Genomic DNA, 20,063 nt, shown 5'->3' with positions numbered 1-20,063 from the left:
GAATGGATAAAGAAGATGTGACACATATATACAATGGAATATTACTCAGCCATAAAAGGAAACGAAATTGAGCTATTTGTAATGAGGTGGATAGACCTAGAGTCTGTCATACAGAGTGAAGTAAGTCAGAAAGAAAAAGACAAATACCGTATGCTAACACATATATATGGAATTTAAGAAAAATAATGTCATGAAGAACCTAGGGGTAAGACAGGAATAAAGACACAGACCTACTGGAGAACGGACTTGAGGATTTGAGGAGGGGGAAGGGTGAGCTGTGACAGGGCGAGAGAGAGGCATGGACATATATACACTACCAAACGTAAGGTAGATAGCTAGTGGGAAGCAGCCGCATGGCACAGGGATATCAGCTCGGTGCTTTGTGCCCGCCTGGAGGGGTGGGATATGGAGGGTGGGAGGGAGGGAGATGCAAGAGGGAAGAGATATGGGAACATATGTATATGTATAACTGATTCACTTTGTTATAAAGCAGAAACTAACACACCATTGAAAGCAATTATACCCCAATAAAGATGGTAAAAAAAAAAAGTGTTCATGAATGTGATAGAATTTGCTGAAGTTTTGGGAGGAGACGGATGGGTTTACACCACAGCAATGAACGCTTTCAAGTTCTGCATTGGGCATCCCTGTTCTTAACAATTTCCTGGCAGGAAACGATCTCTGGGGTCAGGGTCTGGACTCCACCCTGTTCTGGGGGAACTTTATGGTCTATACACCTGGGTTCACTCTTTTTAAAAATTTTTTTAATTAAAATTTTTTTCAGCTTTATTGAGGTATACTTGACAAATTAAATTGTAAGATATTTCAAGAGTACAACAGGATGATTTACTATATGTCTACACTGTGAAAGGATTTCCCCCCCTTCGAGTTAATTAACACATACATCACCTCACATATTCACCTCCTTTAGGTTCTACTTTCCTAGCAAATTTCACTTATACAATAGTGTTACCAGTTTTAGTCACCATGTTATACATTAAATTCTCACACCTTATTCATCTTATAACTGAAAGTTTTTTTACCAACCTCTGCTGACTGCTTCCATGTCCACCCTGGGCTTTACTCTTAATTCTCTCCCCTGCTTCCCTCCTTCTGGTCTCTTTCCCTCTGTGTCATCCCCCTCCCTCTCCAGAGCAGAGCAAAGCTCTTTTTCTCAGAGGTCACTTCACCCAGTGGCTTTGTGGCTGAGTTCCTTTCAGTCTCACCCTCTACCCCGAGGTGCTTAAAGTATTTTCTCAAAGCAAAATTAGTCCCCTCTCAAAGAGGAACTCTGGGGCCAGCTGTCGAGAGGACATTTTCACCACAACAGAATCCAAAGAATGTTTTGAGAGCTTTGACGTTGGGAGCAGATCTGAGTAACCTACAAATTTTGTTAAAAATGAAATGATAAAGAAAACTCATGAATGACATGGAGGGAAGGGGATAAAATTCTCCCAGAAATCCAAGTGGCCCTTTCCAGTAGCTGAGACTAAAAGGGAAGCAAGTGTGCACCTTCTCAACCTAACACCTGACCCTGATCCCCGCAGGGCCTAGGGGTGTGGAGAGGCCTGATGGGCCTGCAAGCAAAGGTTCCTGGAGGGAATGGAGGTTGGGGCTTACCTGGACGTCTGGGGGCGATGGGGAAGCTGGAGCTGGGGCCAGAGTGAGGCCGGCTGGGATGGACCCCCTGGGGCCAGCATCTTGGCAGGGCTGAGTGCCAAGCCTCACTCCTCCCACTGTGATGCACCCTCGGGCAAGCACAGAGTGACTCCCAGTGCCCCGGCAGGCCGAGGTGGAGGGACCCTCTTCTGCATCCCTGCAGCTGGCTGGTTGGCCCACCTTATCACTGTCACTGACAGTGTGGACTCGCCTCTCTTCCCCACTGCACTGCACCTCCCTGCCGGCAGGCACCAGCTCCAGTTTATTGCTGTGTACCTGGTACCCAGAAGGTACACAATACATATGGAAAGAAGGAAGGAAGAAATGATGGGATCCCTGGCTGCGGATCCTGGGTCTGATTTCTAGTTTCTACACTGCCTTATTCTGAGGCCTCTGGCAAACCTAAAAACCTCTCCAAAACTTCACTTTGCTCAGAACAGGATGGTCTTGAAGAGAAGACCTAAGGATCTAACAGACTAGACGAGAAAGCACTTGGAAAGTCAAAAGGACAAGGAACAGTGGTTATGGGGTCAGAAGCTCACAGGCCCTGCCCTGTCACCAACAATGTCCTCTGTACGGAACTTGACACTGTGTCACATGAGTACTTGCGCTTTCCCACCAAAGCCCAGCTTCACTTTCCTGCTAGCTTCACTTGGGATAAATGGAGACGCAGAGAGCGAGTCACTTGTCCAGAGCCACCCAGCTCTCTCTCAACAGAGCTGAGGTCAGAACCCGGCTCGGTAACTCCCGCTTCCTCCCGGCTGGGAGAACCTCAGATAGCAGGCAGCTGAGAAGGGCAGGGGTGGGGCCCTTGGTAACTTCAGGGGATGCTGCATAGGTGCAGGGCTGTGCGTGCTAATTTTGGAAGACATTTTGAACATAAACTCCAGGGTCCTGGAATTCAATCAGGTAGAGTCTGAATGCAAAGAAAAGAAAGCTTAAAAGGTATTCAGAATTTAATTCAGTTCTGCCCACTCTCTCTTCCTTAATCCCCTTTCCTCCACTCACTTCCCACTAGTGCCATTTTGTCCTTTTCATGCCACTTCTGGGCTCCCAGGCCTCTCACCTTGTCTCTCCCACACGTGGCCAGGTGAGTGGGCCTGATGTGCAGGAGGGCCTGAATTTGAGTTTGAGACTGAGCAAACAGAGAACAAATGAATAAATGAATGGAGAAGTGCGTAAATGGGATGCAAGAGCCTCTGATGGACAAGTGGACGCTAACACCTTAATAACAGGTATCGTCTCCTCTCCCTCTGAGCTTCTGTGTCCACACAGGTCTCACGTGGAAAGCCTGGTTTATTGACAGCTTCGAGGAAGAATTCTTTTTTGTAGTATTCTGCCTCTCTGCGCCTAAGTCTCCTCACTTGAAAAACAGGAGCGATGTTAACCCTTACCTCATAAGCTTGTGTAGGGCCCACAGGGGTGTGTAGACAGGAGGGTGCGAGATAGCTGGCAGACTCTCACAGTCCTAGATGTTCCCTTAAGGGGAAGGCACACCAGCCTCCCTCACTCTTCTGCTCACCACCACCCTCCAAACCCTAACCCTTCACACATAGCGGGTACCTGCGTGTACACGTTTACACTGAGCACACTGCACCAACCTCACACATCCAGAGCACAGAGAGCATACCATACATTCACACACACGCTACACACATGCCCTCACTCTCACTCAGGCCCAAAAAACCTGAGAACATGCCGTTTCCTGGCTGCCACGTATGTGACATGACTAAGAGGTTCTTCCAATGTTTCCTCCAGGGTCAATTCTTGATAAAATATTGCTAGACATTTCCAACAGTAATACCTGGCCTGTACTTTATCCACTCTCATAAAAATCACCTGGGGCCTCCTGAGAGGCCGTTCCTGTCTCCTCTGCCCACAACGGGTATTTACTTCCCTTAGATCCTTGGTCTGGAGCAAGGTGACCTGCAGTGACTCCCCAGTGGGGTTTTAGCCCAGGAAGGGTCCCGGTGTGTGGCTGCGAGCCCATCCTCTCTGAACTCTCAGGCAGCGGTCCTGGCACCTGGCCCTCTTCCTGAGGCCCAGTGCTCATTGCTTGTCAGCTCTTCAATTACTCATCCCCACACACCCCAAGTTGGAGAATGGACTCAAAGGGGATGGGCTTAGACATAGTGATAATGAATTCGAACATGGGCCCTCTGCATTGGGAACGCGGAGCCTTACCCACTGGACCACCAGGGAAGTCCCTGATTTTGAAAATGATGAGTTCAAGACAGCTGGTACATCCAGCTAGAGGCCAGCTTTGGAGTTAATGGGAGAGATCTCAACTACAGAGAAATAACTTTGGGAATTTCTGCATATTTATAGAGTATTTGTTAGGAATTACATTTAGTTACTAGAATCAAAAACCAGAAAAAAACAGCGGCTTAAACAAGATAATAGTTGATTGTACTTAACATTAAGAACTGGTGTGTTGGTTCCATGGTATCTTTTAGGGGCCAAGGAACCCTTCTGTCTTTCTGCTTCACCATTTTAGTGTATAGTTTCCATCTTGGAATTGCCTCATAGTCAGATGTGGCTGCTAGAGCACCAGCCATCATCTTTGCATTCCAGGCAGGAAGAAGGAGAAAGAGTGGAAGGTTTAAAAAAAAAAAAACAGTGCCTATACCAACAACTGTCTATCTTCTTTTTAAGCTCGTCATACCCAGCAACTTCTATTTACACATTATTGGCTAAAATTTAATCAAATGGCCTCATGTAAGTACGGGAGGCTGAGAAATGTAACCTTTTAGCTAGCAACTTGCACCTGGCCTCAGCACACCATTTGACAACCATAAATACCCTTGTCCTTTTACAAAGAATACACCACCTTCTCAAGGGAGACAACCCCAAAGTCTTGACCAACTTGAAAGCTGGGCTCTCTAAATGATGGGCAGTGCGTGCCTTCACATTTGGATGTCCTTATTTTCCAGTGGTCTAAACGCTCCAGCGCCAAGTCGTCTCTGCCCCTCCTGACATGCTCAGTATGCAGTGGCAGAGTAGGGGCAGGAGAACCACTATACACACTGTTGGAAAAGGAGAGAATGGAAACATGGCACAGTCCCTGGCCTGACACAATGACCAGTCCTCCGGACAGGACTTCTCAAGACTCCCTACCATCTCAAAGTAAATTCCTTGGTTATCTCGTCTGCCAGCCTCCTGTTCTGCTCTCTGGAAAGATCCCCCTTACTCATTGTTTCCTGGGTCCCCTGAGCCTCAGTTGATCCAAAATCCATCTTTGTATTAACTAGAAAAGGCACCTGTCTGGGTGGTAGGAGCTTTGTTGGGGTGTGGCTTTGGCAAGTAGACAGTGCCATTGTGCTAATGAGGAAATGACAGCCCTTCTCCCAGGAGACACAGCTCTGCCCCAGAGACAGTGGCTTGGAGAGTGGAGCACAGGCTGGATTTCAGCCCAGCTGGATTTCAACTGGGCATCTTTGTGCAGTGCTCAACATGCCTATCTGCAGGTGGTGGCCCTGGTGGTGCCTGGCTCCCCTCTCAGGGGAGATCTCTAGTCATAATCCTTCATGGACATATCCGAGGTCTCTTCAGGGACGAAGTCCCCCTGGACAGCACAGCTTTAGCAGCTCCCGGGCTGTAGATGTGGGTTTGGGGATGCTGGGATTGTACCAGGGCTTTAATAGTCACGGGCTGTCACAGGGCTGGTAAATGAACGGCGTGCCTGAGAAGAGAGTGTAGCAGGAAGAGAAGCGAGTGCCAGATCCTTGAGAAACACTAAGATTGAAGAGGCTGCCTAGAGAATGAAGAATCACCATGGAACTCAGAGAAGGTAGGACAAGAAGCCAGGGGAGAGGAAGGAGAGAAGTCAGCTCGGAAACCAAGAGAAGAGGGGAGGGACTGGCAGTGTGTGAGATAAGATGAAAATGGAAATGGTTGTAGAATCTGCCCTTTGACCTTCAATTACACTTTGACCCCTCTTATGGCAATTACCTTACTCTCCCTCAAAGCCTTGGGCAGGGTGTGTGTTTCCAGTTTTCCTATGAGGAGGTATCCTTCTCGCTTTTCTGTGACATTTGGCCCTATGAGCAGTCCCTCTCCTTTATGCTGTCCTCCTTCAGCTTCTGGTGTCAACTTCCCTCTCCCTCTCCGATGGTTCCTTCTCAGTCTTATTGGCCGGGTTCCTCTCTCTGTTCTCTCCAGGACTCGGACATAAGTCAGCTGCCTTTTCACTCGTGTACCCCCAGCGACAATGACGTTCCCTCCTGAGGTTTCAACTCCCATGGTGATATTTCCAAATTCACTGATGCTTCCTGGCTTGTCTCCTGAGCTGTAGACACATTTTGGACATCCCCACCTGGATGGCCCAGAAGTATCTCAGACCTACTGTATTAGAACCAAAAAAACAGAAAGAAAAAAAAACATAGAATCTAAGCAAGAAAACAAAATTATTGCTTCGTATAACTGAAAAGGCCAAGATATAGAAATTCTGAATTCGGGCGTGGCTGGAGCCAGTTTCAGACTGGGTCCTCTGTGTGCTCCCCTCTGTCTCTGGTTCTCTTTGTCTCTCTCTGCTGCATCTTGGCTCTCGCCCCGGAAAGGTCTTCTCCACGTAGTGGCAAGATGGCCCTGGCAGCCTCCACCCTCACAAACCTCAGATGAATGAAGATTAAAAAAAAAAAATAGATGTGGGGGAATTCCCTTGCAGTCCAGTGGTTAGGACTCTGCACTTTCACTGCTGTGGCCCAGGTTCAATCCCTGGTTGGCAACTGAAATCCCGCAAGCTAGGCAGCAGGGCCAAAAATAAATGACATAAAAATAAATTAAAAAATCGATGTGGAAGAAAAGTCTCCAGGAGATTATTGTTGGTCCTCCTTGGGTCACGTGCCTGCTACTGACCATTTCCTTTGGTTGGGATACAAAGGCTGGTACAGGTGAGTGCCGGGTGGCATCCTCTGGGCAAGGCGAGGCCCTCTTCCCTTCAGCGAAACAGAATCATTTGTTGTTTCTCTGTGTCCTTAAAGGCTCTTTCGCATCCCTGTTCCTGTGCATGTGATATTCCCTAGGCTTTAGTCCCGATTCTTTTTCTAGCCAATTCTTACCCATCCTTTATACTCTCAGTTGACACCTCCTTTGGGAGGGCTTCTGGCATGTCTCTGTTGGATGAGATAGATGAGATGCTTATGGTGATTCTATGAGACCTTGAGACTCTGTCATACAGTTATCCCGGCACTTATACATATTCCATCCTGGCGGCACTTAGACAGTTCAGTACTTATTGGTTTTCTTGTCTGTCTTCCCCAGGTTCTGTGAGATCCTTCAGGGCCAGAATAACGTCTTCAGCTGTGTATCCACAGTGCCAAGTCCAGCTCAAATTTGTGTTCAACCGAACTGAATTGAATCTGTGGTTGAATTTGTGTACAAAGTAATGGCACACAGCAGTAAGGGACCCACATCACAATTGTTAATGAAAACCTGTATCATTGGCCCAAAGACTGAGGGCCTTCTAGGGCAAACGCCACCATTTTTGAAGCTTGTATAATGGCTGTGATGAGAATAGATATTAGAGTCAGACAGACCTGGGTTCAGATTATGCCTCCACCTCTTACTAACCCTTCAACTTAGGCAAGTTCCTTAATTATCTGAGCCTTGGGTCTTTTTTTTTTTTTTTTTTTTTGTGCTACGTGGGCCTCTCATTGTTGTGGCCTCTCCCGTTGCAGAGCACAGGCTCCAGACGCGCAGGCTCAGTGGCCATGGCTCACGGGCCCAGCCGCTCCGCGGCATGTGGGATCTTCCCGGACCGGGGCACGAACCCGTGTCCCCTGCATCGGCAGGAGGACTCTCAACCACTGCGCCACCAGGGAAGCCCACGAACCTTGGGTCTTTATTTATAAAATGAGGATTAGTAACATCTACTTCATAAGTCATTGTGAGGATTGAAATGAATGAAAGAAAGTGCTTATGAACAGCTGGTAGAGTGTCACACAGGCTCAAGACACAGTCTTTCCCCTGTACTTCTGCTTTAGGTACTGACCACCCTCCTTGGGGCCATCCCAGTTATGGCTGTTGTATTGTCCTGTTGCAATTGTTAGCAGTCACTCTTTCACTCCAAACAGCGTCCTGTTAAGATGATAAATTATACGCTCATCTTATTAATGAGCCCTGACACACCATCCAATCTGCTGCCGGCGGTGCAGACCTGACTTCTGCTAAAATGACAGCTGGGAGCCAAAATCCCAAATTAGACAATCCAAGGTAAGGGGCAGAGGCAACTGGAAGCCATACTCCCAGGGCAGGCGCATCCTGTCCACAGCAGAGACCTCTGTAGCCATCTAGGCATTTATGTGCACCTGAGGGCTAAGCCTAGATGTCACCAGCCAGTCTGGCATTCAGAGGCTTTATTTCCCTGAATGAAAAAGAGAGAGTTGCCACTTTTTGGACTTAAAAGACAAACTCTATTTCCTCCTCTCCAAACCTCATCCTCTAGAACCTGAACTGTCTGCCGGATGTTCCCTGACTGGGAATAAAATTACTTCCACTCAGCGCTCAATCTTTAGTCTCTTGGTTTTCATTTTTATTTTCGTGACAGCACTTAGTTTGAAAACACTATTTGATTCTAAATGATGCACCCTTCTATGATTGCAATTTTAGCATTGGTTGCTGTCCTAGATTATCTGAGTTCCTCAAGGATGGGGTCCATGTCTTGCTGCCATTGTGTCTCCATCATCCACCACCAGTGTCTGCACATGTGTACTGAGTGGATGGATAATGAATATGAATGAGATGGCCAAACCTGTCCTTGGTATTGAGTGCATCTGCCAGACTGGAGTGAGCTTTGTGTCACTCTTCCATGGCCCCTGAGGATGTAGGGGCTGAATTCACCCAGAAGCAGTCCCAGAAAATGAGTGGCCTGGGCTTGCGATGTCTCAGTGACTTGGTGAAGACTACCTTTGGCTTATTTGGGGGGTTTGGCCACCACTGCCACGAAACCAAACTGTTAATTACCCAAATGAGATCCTCCTGGGAAAAAACTCAATATTTATTAGCAGCTGTTAGCAAAAAGTTGATGACATGCTTTTCTCATCTCTCCTGATGGTAAAAGAAGCTTTAGAGAAAGAAACTGAATGAGTGAGGGAAGGATTGAAGGGATGCCAGAATGAAGTAAGAAGGACGGACAGTCATTCATCCACACACATGTAATTCACACGTCTGGTCGTTTCTTCTAACTTAGCCTGGATCCCATGACTCAGCTTTGCCAGTATTCGTGTAACTTGTAAAACACTGGGACCCACTCAGTCCTGCATTATTTCATTACATCGCCCATATTAGTCATGGTTTGGGCGGAACAGAAGCCACTCTAGGTATTTCAAGTAGAAAGAAGTTGAATACAGGGAATTAGAGATTTCCACGGCCATTGGAATGTGGAGATTTCCATTTTCAGGAAATCCTGAAGTGCAGAGGTCTCAGCTGCTACCCCAAGGGGAGGAATTCCCAGGGCACTGCCCAGAAGGGCAGGGAGCTGTGGTTGGTGATTCAACAGCTTGTGGTACCAAAAAGGGTAGTTCTCAGGGTGATACCCGCAAACATCTGCCAAATGCCCACGTGCCTGCAAACAGCTGCCCCTGGGACATAATGACTTCCCGTCCTCAGTCTTCCAAAGCCCCTCAAGAGCCTCTCTTTGGCCGAACGGACCCAGAGCCAAGAACTGAAAGGGACTCTGGGAAAAGCAGTTCCAGGATTTTCCCCTGAGTGGATGGGATGAGGATGCAGCTGAGCTGATCACAGACTCTCTCTCTCTCTACATATAGTCCTCATGGATTTATACTCACTCACTCATTCATTCAATGAATAGTTAATGAGGACCTGCTATACACCAGAGTCTGCCCTTGTACTAGTCAAATTCCTCTAAGACTTAGAGCATAAGTCTGTATCTTCTAATTTTTTTCTATCTTCCACAATGTAGCACAATTCTGGGCACATAAGCAGATGTACACGAATTGCCTGTTAACTGACCTTAAACATGGCTAGCCTGGACTTCCGGGAAGATGGCAGAAGAGTAAGACGTGGAGATCACCTTCCTCCCCACAGATACACCAGAAATACATCTACATGTGGAACAACTCCTACAGAACACCTACTGAACGCTGGCAGAAGACCTCAGACCTCCCAAAAGGCAAGAAACCCCCCCCACCACCACGTACCTGGGTAGGGCAAAAGAAAAAAGAAACAACAGAGACAAAAGGATAGGGACAGGACCTGCACCAGTGGGAGGGAGCTGTGAAGGAGGAAAGGTTTCCACACACTAGGAAGCCCCTTTGCGGGCAGAGACTGCAGATGGCAGAGGGGGAAGCTTCGGAGCCACGGCGGAGAGCACAGCAACAGGGGTGCGGAGAGCAAAGCGGGGAGATTCCCACACAGAGGATCAGGGCCAACCGGCACTCACCAGTCCGAGAGGCTTCTCTGCTCACCCGCCGGGGCGGGCGGGGCTGGGAGCTGAGGCTCGGGCTTCTGTCGGAGCACAGGGAGAGGACTGGGGTTGGCGGCGTGAACACAGCCTGCAGGGGATTAGTGCGCCACGGCTAGCCGGGAGGGAGTCCGGGGAAAAGCCTGGACCTGCTAAAGAGGCAAGAGACTTTTTCTTCCCTCTTTGTTTCCTGGTGCGCGAGGAGAGGGGATTAAGAGCACTGCTTAAAGGAGCTCCAGAGACGGGCGCGAGCTGCGGCTAAAAGCGCGGACCCCAGAGACGGGCGCGAGCTGCGGCTAAAAGCGCGGACCCCAGAGATGGGCATGAGACGCTAAGGCTGCTGCTGCTGCCACCACCAAGAAGCCTGTGTGCGAGCACAGGTCACTATCCACAACCCCTTCTGGGGAGCCTATGCAGCCCGCCACTGCCAGGGTCCCGGAATCCAGGGACAACTCACCCAGGAGAACGCACGGCCCGCCTCAAGCTGGTACAACATCCCGTTGGCCTCTGCCGCCGCAGGCCCGCCCCACACTCCGTGCCCCTCCCTCCCCCACGGCCTGAGTGAGCCGGAGCCCCCGAATCAGCGGCTCCTTTAACCCCGTCCTGTCTGAGCGAAGAACAGACGCCCTCCGGGGACCTACAAGCAGAGGCGGGGCCAAATCCAAAGCTGAGCCCCTGGGGGCTGCGAGAACAAAGAAGAGAAAGGGAAATCTCTCCCAGCAGCCTCAGAAGCAGCGGATTAAAGCTCCACAATCAACTTGATGTACCCTGCATCTGTGGAATACATGAATAGACAAAGAATCATCCCAAATTAAGAAGCCGTGTGGATGAAAGGCTCTTGGTGCTGCAGCCAGGAGTCAGTGCTGTGCCTCCGAGGTGCGAGAGCCAACTTCAGGACACTGGTCCACAAGATACCTCCCAGCTCCACATAATATCAAACGGAGAAAATCTCCCAGAGATCTCCATCTCAACACCAGCACCCAGCTTCACTCAACGACCAGCAAGCTACAGTGCTGGACATCCTATGCCAAACAACTAGCAAGACAGGAGCACAACCCCACCCATTAGCAGAGAGGCTTCCCAAAATCATAATAAGTCCACAGACACCCCAAAACACACCACCAAACGTGGACCTGCCCACTAGAAAGACAAGATCCAGCCTCATCCACCAGAACACAGGCACTAGTCCCCTCCACCAGGAAGCCTACAGAACCCACTGAACCAACCTTAGCCACTGGGGACAGAGACCAAAAACAACGGGAACTACGAACCTGCAGCCTGCAAAAAGGAGACCCCAAACACAGTAAGATAAGCAAAATGAGAAGACAGAAAAACACACAGCAGATGAAGGAGCAAGATAAAAACCCACCAGACGTAACAAATGAAGAGGAAATAGGCAGTCTACCTGAAAAAGAATTCAGAATAATGATAGTAAAGATGATCCAAAATCTTGGAAATAGAATAGACAAAATGCAAGAAACATTTAACAAAGACCTAGAAGAACTAAAGAGGAAACAAACAACGATGAACAACACAATAAATGAAATGAAAAATACTCTAGATGGGATCAATAGCAGAATAACTGAGGCAGAAGAACGGATAAGTGACCTGGAAGATAAAATAGTGGAAATAACTACTGCAGAGCAAAATAAAGAAAAAAAGAATGAAAAGAACTGAGGACAGTCTCAGGGACCTCTGGGAGAACATTAAACGCACCAACATTTGAATTATAGGGGTTCCAGAAGAAGAAGAGAAAAAGAAAGGGACTGAGAAAATATTTGAAGAGATTATCGGTGAAAACTTCCCTAATATGGGAAAGGAAATAGTTAATCAAGTCCAGGAAGCACAGAGAGTCCCATACAGGATAAATTCAAGGAGAAATAGACCATTACACATATTAATCAAACTGTCAAAGATTAAATACAAAGAAAACATATTAAAAGCAGCAAGGGAAAAACAACAAATAACACACAAGGGAATCCCCATAAGGTTAACAGCTGATCTTTCAGCAGAAACTCTGCAAGCCAGAAGGGACTGGCAGGACATATTTAAAGTGATGAAGGAGAAAAACCTGCAACCAAGATTACTCTACCCAGCAAGGATCTCATTCAGATTTGATGGAGAAATTAAAACCTTTACAGACAAGCAAAAGCTGAGAGAGTTCAGCACTAACAAACCAGCTCTACAACAACTGCTAAAGGAACTTCTCTAGGCAAGAAACACAAGAGAAGGAAAAGACCTACAATAATGAACCCAAAACAATTAAGAAAATGGTAATAGGAACATACATATTGATAATTACCTTAAATGTAAATGGAATAAATGCTCCCACCAAAAGACACAGATTGGCTGAATGGATACAAAAACAACACCCATATATTTGCTGTCTACAACAGACCCGCTTCAGACCTAGAGACACATACAGACTGAAAGTAAGGGGATGGAAAAAGATATTTCATGCAAATGGAAACCAAAAGAAAGCTGGAGTAGCAATTCTCATATCAGACAAAATAGACTTTAAAATAAAGACTGTTAGAAGAGACAAAGAAGGACACTACATAATGATCAAGGGATCAATCCAAGAACAAGATATCACAATTGAAAATATTTATGCACCCAACATAGGAGCACCTCAATACATAAGGCAAATACTAACAGCCATAAAAGGGGAAAGCGAGAGTAACACATTCATAGTAGGGGACTTTAACACCCCACATTCACCAATGGACAGATCATCCATAATGAAAATAAATAAGGAAACACAATCTTTAAAGGATACGTTAAACAAGAAGGACTTAATTGATATTTATAGGACAGTCTATCCAAAAACAACAGGATACACATTTTTCTCAAGTGCTCATGGAACATTCTCCAAGATAGATCATATCTTGGGTCACAAATCAAGCCTTGGTAAATTTAAGAAAATTGAAATTGTACCAAGTATCTTTTCCGACCACAATGCTATGAGACTAGATATCAATTACAGGAAAAGATCTGTAAAAAACACACACACATGAGGGTAAACAATACAGTACTTAATAACGAAGTGATCACTGAAGAAATCAAAGAGGAAATAAAAAAATACCTAGAAACAAATGACAGTGGAGACACGATGACCCAAAATCTATGGGATGCAGCAAAAGAAGTTCTAAGAGGGAAGTTTATAGCAATACAATCCTACCTTAAGAAACAGAAAACATCTCGAATAAACAACCTAACCTTGCACCTAAAACAGTTAGAGAAAGAAGAACAAAAAACCCCCAAAGTTAGCAGAAGGAAAGAAATCATAAAAATCAGATCAGAAATAAATGAAAAAGAAATGAAGGAAATGATAGCAAATATCAATAAAACTAAAAGCTGGTTCTTTGAGAAGATAAACGAAATTGATAAACCATTAGCCAGACTCATCAAGAAAAAAAGGGAGAAGACTCAAATCAATAGAATTAGAAATGAAAAAGGAGAAGTAACAACTGACACTGCAGAAATACAAAAGATCATGAGAGATTACTACAAGCAACTCTATACCAATAAAATGGACAACCTGGAAGAAATGGACAAATTCTTAGAAAGGCACAACCTGCCAAGACTGAATCAGGAAGAAATAGAAAATAAGAATAGACCAATCACAAGCACTGAAATTGAAACTGTGATTAAAAATCTTCCAACAAACAAAAGTCCAGGACCAGATGGTTTCACAGGCGAATTCTATCAAACATTTAGAGAAGAGCTAACACCTATCCTTCTCAAACTCTTCCAAAATATAGCAGAGGGAGGAACACTCCCAAACTCGTTCTACGAGGCCACCATCACCCTGATACCAAAACCAGACAAGAATGTCACAAAGAAAGAAAACTACAGGCCAATATCACTGATGAACATAGATGAAAAAATCCTCAACAAAATACTAGCAAACAGAATCCAACAGACCATTAAACGGATCATACACCATGATCAAGTGGGGTTTATTCCAGGAATGCAAGGATTCTTCAATATACGCAAATCAATCGACGTGATACACCATATTAACAAATTGAAGAAGAAAAACCATATGATCATCTCAATAGATACAGAGAAAGCTTTTGACAAAATTCAACACCGATTTATGTTAAAAACCCTGCAGAAAGTAGGCATAGAGGGAAACTTTCCTCAACATAATAAAGGCCATATATGACAAACCCACAGCCAACATCATCCTCAATGGTGAAAAACTGAAAGCATTTCCACTAAGATCAGGAACAAGACAAGGTTGCCCACTCTCACCACTCTTATTCAACATAGTTTTGGAAGTTTTAGCCACAGCAAGCAGAGAAGAAAAGGAAATAAAAGGAATCCAAATTGGAAAAGAAGAAGTAAAGCTGTCACTATTTGCAGATGACATGATACTATACATAGAGAATCCTAAAGATGCTACCAGAAAACTACTAGAGCTAATCAATGAATTTGGTAAAGTAGCAGGATACAAAATTAATGCACAGAAATGTCTGGCATTCCTATACACTAATGATGAAAAATCTGAAAGTGAAATCAAGAAAACACTCCCATTTACCATTGCAACAAAAAGAATAAAATATCTAGGAATAAACCTACCTAAGGAGACAAAAGACCTGTATGCAGAAAATTATAAGACACTGATGAAAGAAATTAAAGATGATACAAATAGATGGAGAGATATACCATATTCTTGGATTGGAAGAAGCAACATTGTGAAAATGACTCTACTACCCAAAGCAATGTACAGATTCAATGCAATCCGTATCAAAGTACCACTGGCATTTTTCACAGAACTAGAACAAAAAATTTCATAATTTGTATGGAAACACAAAAGACCCTGAATAGCCAAAGCAATCTTGAGAACGAAAAACGGAGCTGGAAGAATCAGGCTCCCTGACTTCAGACTATATTACAAAGGTACAGTAATCAAGACAGTATGGTACTGGCACAAAAACAGAAATATAGATCAACGGAACAGGATAGAAAGCCCAGAGATAAACCCACACACATATGGTCACCTTATCTTTGATAAAGGAGGCAGGAATGTAGAGTGGAGAAAGGACAGCCTCTTCACTAAGTGGTGCTGGGAAAACTGGACAGGTACATGTAAAAGTAAGAGATAGATCACTCCCTAACACCATACACAAAAATAAGCTCAAAATGGATTAAAGACCTAAATGTAAGGCCAGAAACTATCAAACTCTTAGAGGAAAACATAGGCAGGACACTCTATGACATATATCACAGCAAGATCCTTTTTGACCCACCTCCTAGAGAAATGGAAATAAAAACAAAAATAAACAAATGGGACCTAATGAAACATCAAAGCTTTTGCACAGCAAAGGAAACCATAAGCAAGACCAAAAGACAACCCTCAGAATGGGAGAAAATATTTGCAAATGAAGCAACTGACAAACGATTAATCTCCAAAATTTACAAGCAGCTCATGCAGTTCAATAACAAAAAAACAAACAACCCCATCCAAAAATGGGCAGAAGACCTAAATAGACATTTCTCCAAAGAAGATATACAGACTGCCAACAAACACATGAAAGAATGCTCAACACCACTAATCATTAGAGAAATGCAAATCAAAACTACAGTGAGATATCATCTCACACCAGTCAGAATGGCCATCACCAAAAAATCTAGAAACAATAAATGCTGAAGAGGGTGTGAAGAACAGGGAACACTCTTGTACTGTTGGTGGGAATGTAAATTGATACAGCCACTGTGGAGAACAGTATGGAGGTTCCTTAAAAAACTACAAATAGAACTACCATATGACCCAGCAATCCCACTACTAGGCATATACCCTGAGAAAACCATAATTCAAAAAGAGTCATGTACCAAAATGTTCATTGCAGCTCTATTTACAATAGCCCAGAGATGGAAGCAACCTAAGTGTCCATCATCGGATGAGTGGGTAAAGAAGATGTGGCACATATATACAATGGAATATTACTCAGCCATAAAAAGAAACGAAATTGAGCTATTTGTAATGAGGTGGATAGACCTAGAGTCTGTCATACAGAGTGAAGTAAGTCAGAAAGAGAGAGACAAATGCCGTATGCTAACACGTATATATGGAATTAAAAAAAAAATGTCATGAAGAACCTAGGGGTAAAACAGGAATAAAGACAAACCTACTAGAGAATGAACTTGAGGATATGGGGAGGGGGAAGGGTAAGCTTTGACAAAGCGAGAGAGAGGCATGGACATATATACACTACCAAACATAAGGTAGATAGCTAGTGGGAAGCAGCCACATAGCACAGGGAAATCAGCTCGGTGCTTTGTGACCGCCTGGAGGGGTGGGATAGGGAGGGTGGGAGGGAGGTAGACGCAAGAGGGAAGAGATATGGGAACATATGTATATGTATAACTGATTCACTTTGTTACAAAGCAGAAACTAACACACCATTGTAAAGCAATCATACTCCAATAAAGATGTTTAAAAAGAAAAAAAAAACATGGCTAGCCTGGAATTTCCAACAGAAGTGAGAAATATCATTTACATATGTCTATATAGATAGATAGATATTTACGGATAAATGTTGTGTATACCTTTATAGTATTATAAACGTATAACATGCTGATTAAAGACAGTTTGAAAAAACTACATAATTAAAACTTTTAAAATTACTTTGAGCTCATTTTAATTTAGCAAAATCCTTACTTACCAAAATAATCATTTGCCAACATTTTTAGTTTGCCTTCTCAGTTATTGTTTTCTGCTTTTTTCTTTTAGATAGTATTACTATATTATTATTACTTTATATCTTTTTTCTTAGTATTAAGGTATTTTAATATTACTGTATTTATAAAATTTTAATAGCTGAGGAACAGTCAATTGAGTAAATTCATTATTGTTTAATCATTCTCCTAGTGTCGGAAGTTTAGATCGTTTCCAATACCAGGTATTGTGTAATCCTTAGTTTTCCTTTGATTGGTAGGTTGGGTCCTGGTGAGTCTGGGTTTGCATCCTCTCCTTCCTCCCTCTCCCAGCCCTTGATATATGACCAAGAAGCCCGGAGAGAGTTCTTGGCCCAGGGATATTAGTACACTGTGTTAGTAGAACTCCCAGTTTGTTGTCCAGAATGAACATCGTTGGCCTCCAGGGATCCTTGCTTTAGTGCAGAGAAAGGAATCCACGCCTGGGTGGCAAAGAGGAAACCTGGCTTCCAGTCGTGGCTGTGAGTTCACTGCTGTGTGACACTGGGCTTGTGTCCTCACCTCTCTGATCCCCCAGTTTCCTCTCATTTGAGAGAATGACCAGTTAGTCTATGGACTTCACTAGCTCTGCTGCTCTTTAGATTTATCTCATCTCTGAACTGCCTTGGTATGAAGAATTCTCTGGGAACTCTCCTTCCATTCTGATTGGTCAGGCCTTTGCTTGGGGGTATTTGGTGGCTCAGTTCAGGGGTTGAGATCCCCTCCCCCACCTCCCTGCCTTTGCCCACACGGTTTCTTTCCTCCATCTGCATTACCTTTCTTCCCAACTCAGAGATGATGCTTGAGCAGTGCCCAGCTCAGGGTGCCCGCTTTGTTTTTTTTCTTCTACTCAGTACATAACATAGCTCAGATACCCCCTTCCTTGATGAAGTCTCTCTAACTGGGCCACCACAGCTCCGTGTCCTGGCCCCCATGGTAGCCCTTATCGTGGTGTTTGATGCTACTGCCCTTGCCCGCACGGACTGTGACGTCCTCGAGGCACACATCAAGCCTCACTGCTCTGTGGCAAGGTGCCTGGCACCAAGTGGCTGTTCGTGACTGTGTGGAATAAGGGAATAAAAGCGCACCACCCCTGGTGGCACAGTGGTTAGGAATCCACCTGCCAATGCAGGGGACACGGGTTCGAGCCCTGGTCTGGGAAGATCCCACATGCCGTGGAGCAACTAAGCCTGCGAGCCACGACTACTGAGCCTGTGTGCTGCAACTACCGAAGCTTGCGTGCCTAGAGCCTGTGTTCTGCAACAAGAGAAGCCACCGCAATGAGAAGCCCGCACACCGCAACAAACAGTAGTCCCCGCTCGCCCCAACTAGAGAAAGCCTGCGTGCAGCAATGAAGACCCAGTGCAGCCAAAAATAAATACAAATAAATAAGTAAATTTATTAAAAATAATAGCGCACTGCTCTGAGCAAGCTGACCTTACGCTGACGATCTGGAGCTGGCAGAATAAACACAAACCACCCTCCTCAGCTGCAAAACAGGAAAGCAACTTGGGGAGGTTTCCTCTGTTTCCCTTGTTGGAGCAGAGGATGCACATTTTTAGGGCTGAGCAGGTCCAAGCTGAAGGGTTTTACCTCACCAGCATATCCGTTTCCAGCATCTCTTTAAATGCAAGTTAGAGTCTCTCCCCAGGGATATCTGGCAGATTCCATTTCACTCTGAATAATTTTCATCCTCTTTAGGCAGAGAGGTGGGTATGGAATGAGGGCGTTACCTGGCTGCGTCTGAAGTCCTGGGTCTGCCCTCAAAGTTGTCTCATTTCCATTCCCTCCACCTCCCGCCTTCCCAGCTCTGAGAGGGGCCCACTCTTGGTGCCCCTTCCTGTGCGTACACAGAGGCAGAAATAAAACTGAGTAGGCCTCGCTCGTTTAATCTCCACCACCACCTTTCCAGGTAGGTTTTACATCCCCACTTTCACAGCTGAGGAAGCTGAGACCCAGAGAACTTTGTTAACCTGCCCGAGTCACAGAGGCTAAGTGGCCGAGGTGCGATTCAAACTTCGGTCTAAATTAAGGGCTTCTCAGGGGCAGCTTCTGTGCTAAAGAATCTTTACAAGGATGAACCCATTTACTTCCTAGGAACCCTCAGGAAACCCCAGGAGACAGCTGGGTTAGCCCCATTTTGCAGTAAGATACAGAAACTGGGGCACAAGAGGGAAAGCAAAGCAGCTGTGCAAGGTCACAGGGCTACTAACCGGCTTGCCCTCATCGTGTCTGACTCAGGACTAGGTCTCTGTCTGTGCCTCTTCTTCCTCTGCCTGGTGTCTTCACTCAGGCAAAGGCAACAGCTGCATTCAGGTGGCTGGGCAGTGCATCTCAATGAGTATTTGGCCCAGTAGGAATGATGTGGGACAGCATGCAGCTGGTCACCAGGCCCCGCCAGGGGGGCTCTCTGGACTCGGAATCTTGCAAGCTGGAAATCTCTGTGGATAAGCCCTGTGGTTCTGCTCCAAGGGACGGGACACTCCTTCTCCCTGAGTAGCTCTAGAAGCTCTAGTGGAACAAGTGTTTCCTCCGTGGCTGTATCTCCAACATCCTGGTGCTTGGGAGGAAGGCCATTTAGGTTACTCTCCTGGATCCCAGCAGTGACTCCTAACCAGGCTCCCAGAACCTCTCTCGCCTCCCTCCAGTCCACTCAGTGCACAATAGCCAGAATAATCATTAAAAAAAAATACAGGGTTTCCTGTTGGTGCAGTGGTTAAGAATCCGCCTGCCAATGCAGGGGACATGGGTTCGAGCCCTGGTCCAGGAAGATCCCACATGCCGTGGAGAAACTAAGCCCGTGTGCCACAACTACTGAGCCTGCGCTCTAGAGCCCGCGAGTCACAACTACTGAGCCCATGTGCTGCAACTACTGAAGCCCGCACGCCTAGAGCCTGTGCTCTGCAACAAGAGAAGCCACCGCAATGAGAAGCCCTCCTCACTGCAACAAAGAGTAGCCCCCGTTCGCCGCAACTAGAGAAAGCCCGCGCGCAGCAACGAAGACCCAACGCAGCCAAAAATAAATAAATTTATAAAAAAAAAAATACAGAGCTGAGGATGCCACTCACTCCCTGGAAACGCCATCATGGTTTCCCATTGCTCTTAAGAAATAGCCAAAATCCTTGCCTTGACCATCCCACGGGAGGGCCTGTCTCCCTCACTATGCTTCAGCCACCTTGATGTTTCGGTTTCTTGGTTTGCTCTTTTCCACCCTGGGATGTTTTGCTCTTCGTAGTCTTTTATTTTAAAATATTCCCTATGCTATGCCAGGCCCACC

The sequence above is a fragment of the Phocoena phocoena genome, chromosome 8 (assembly GCF_963924675.1).
Source record: "Phocoena phocoena chromosome 8, mPhoPho1.1, whole genome shotgun sequence".
Lineage (NCBI taxonomy): Eukaryota > Metazoa > Chordata > Mammalia > Artiodactyla > Phocoenidae > Phocoena > Phocoena phocoena.
The sequence above is the reverse complement of the archived record's forward strand: the minus strand, read 5'-3'. Positions refer to the sequence as shown.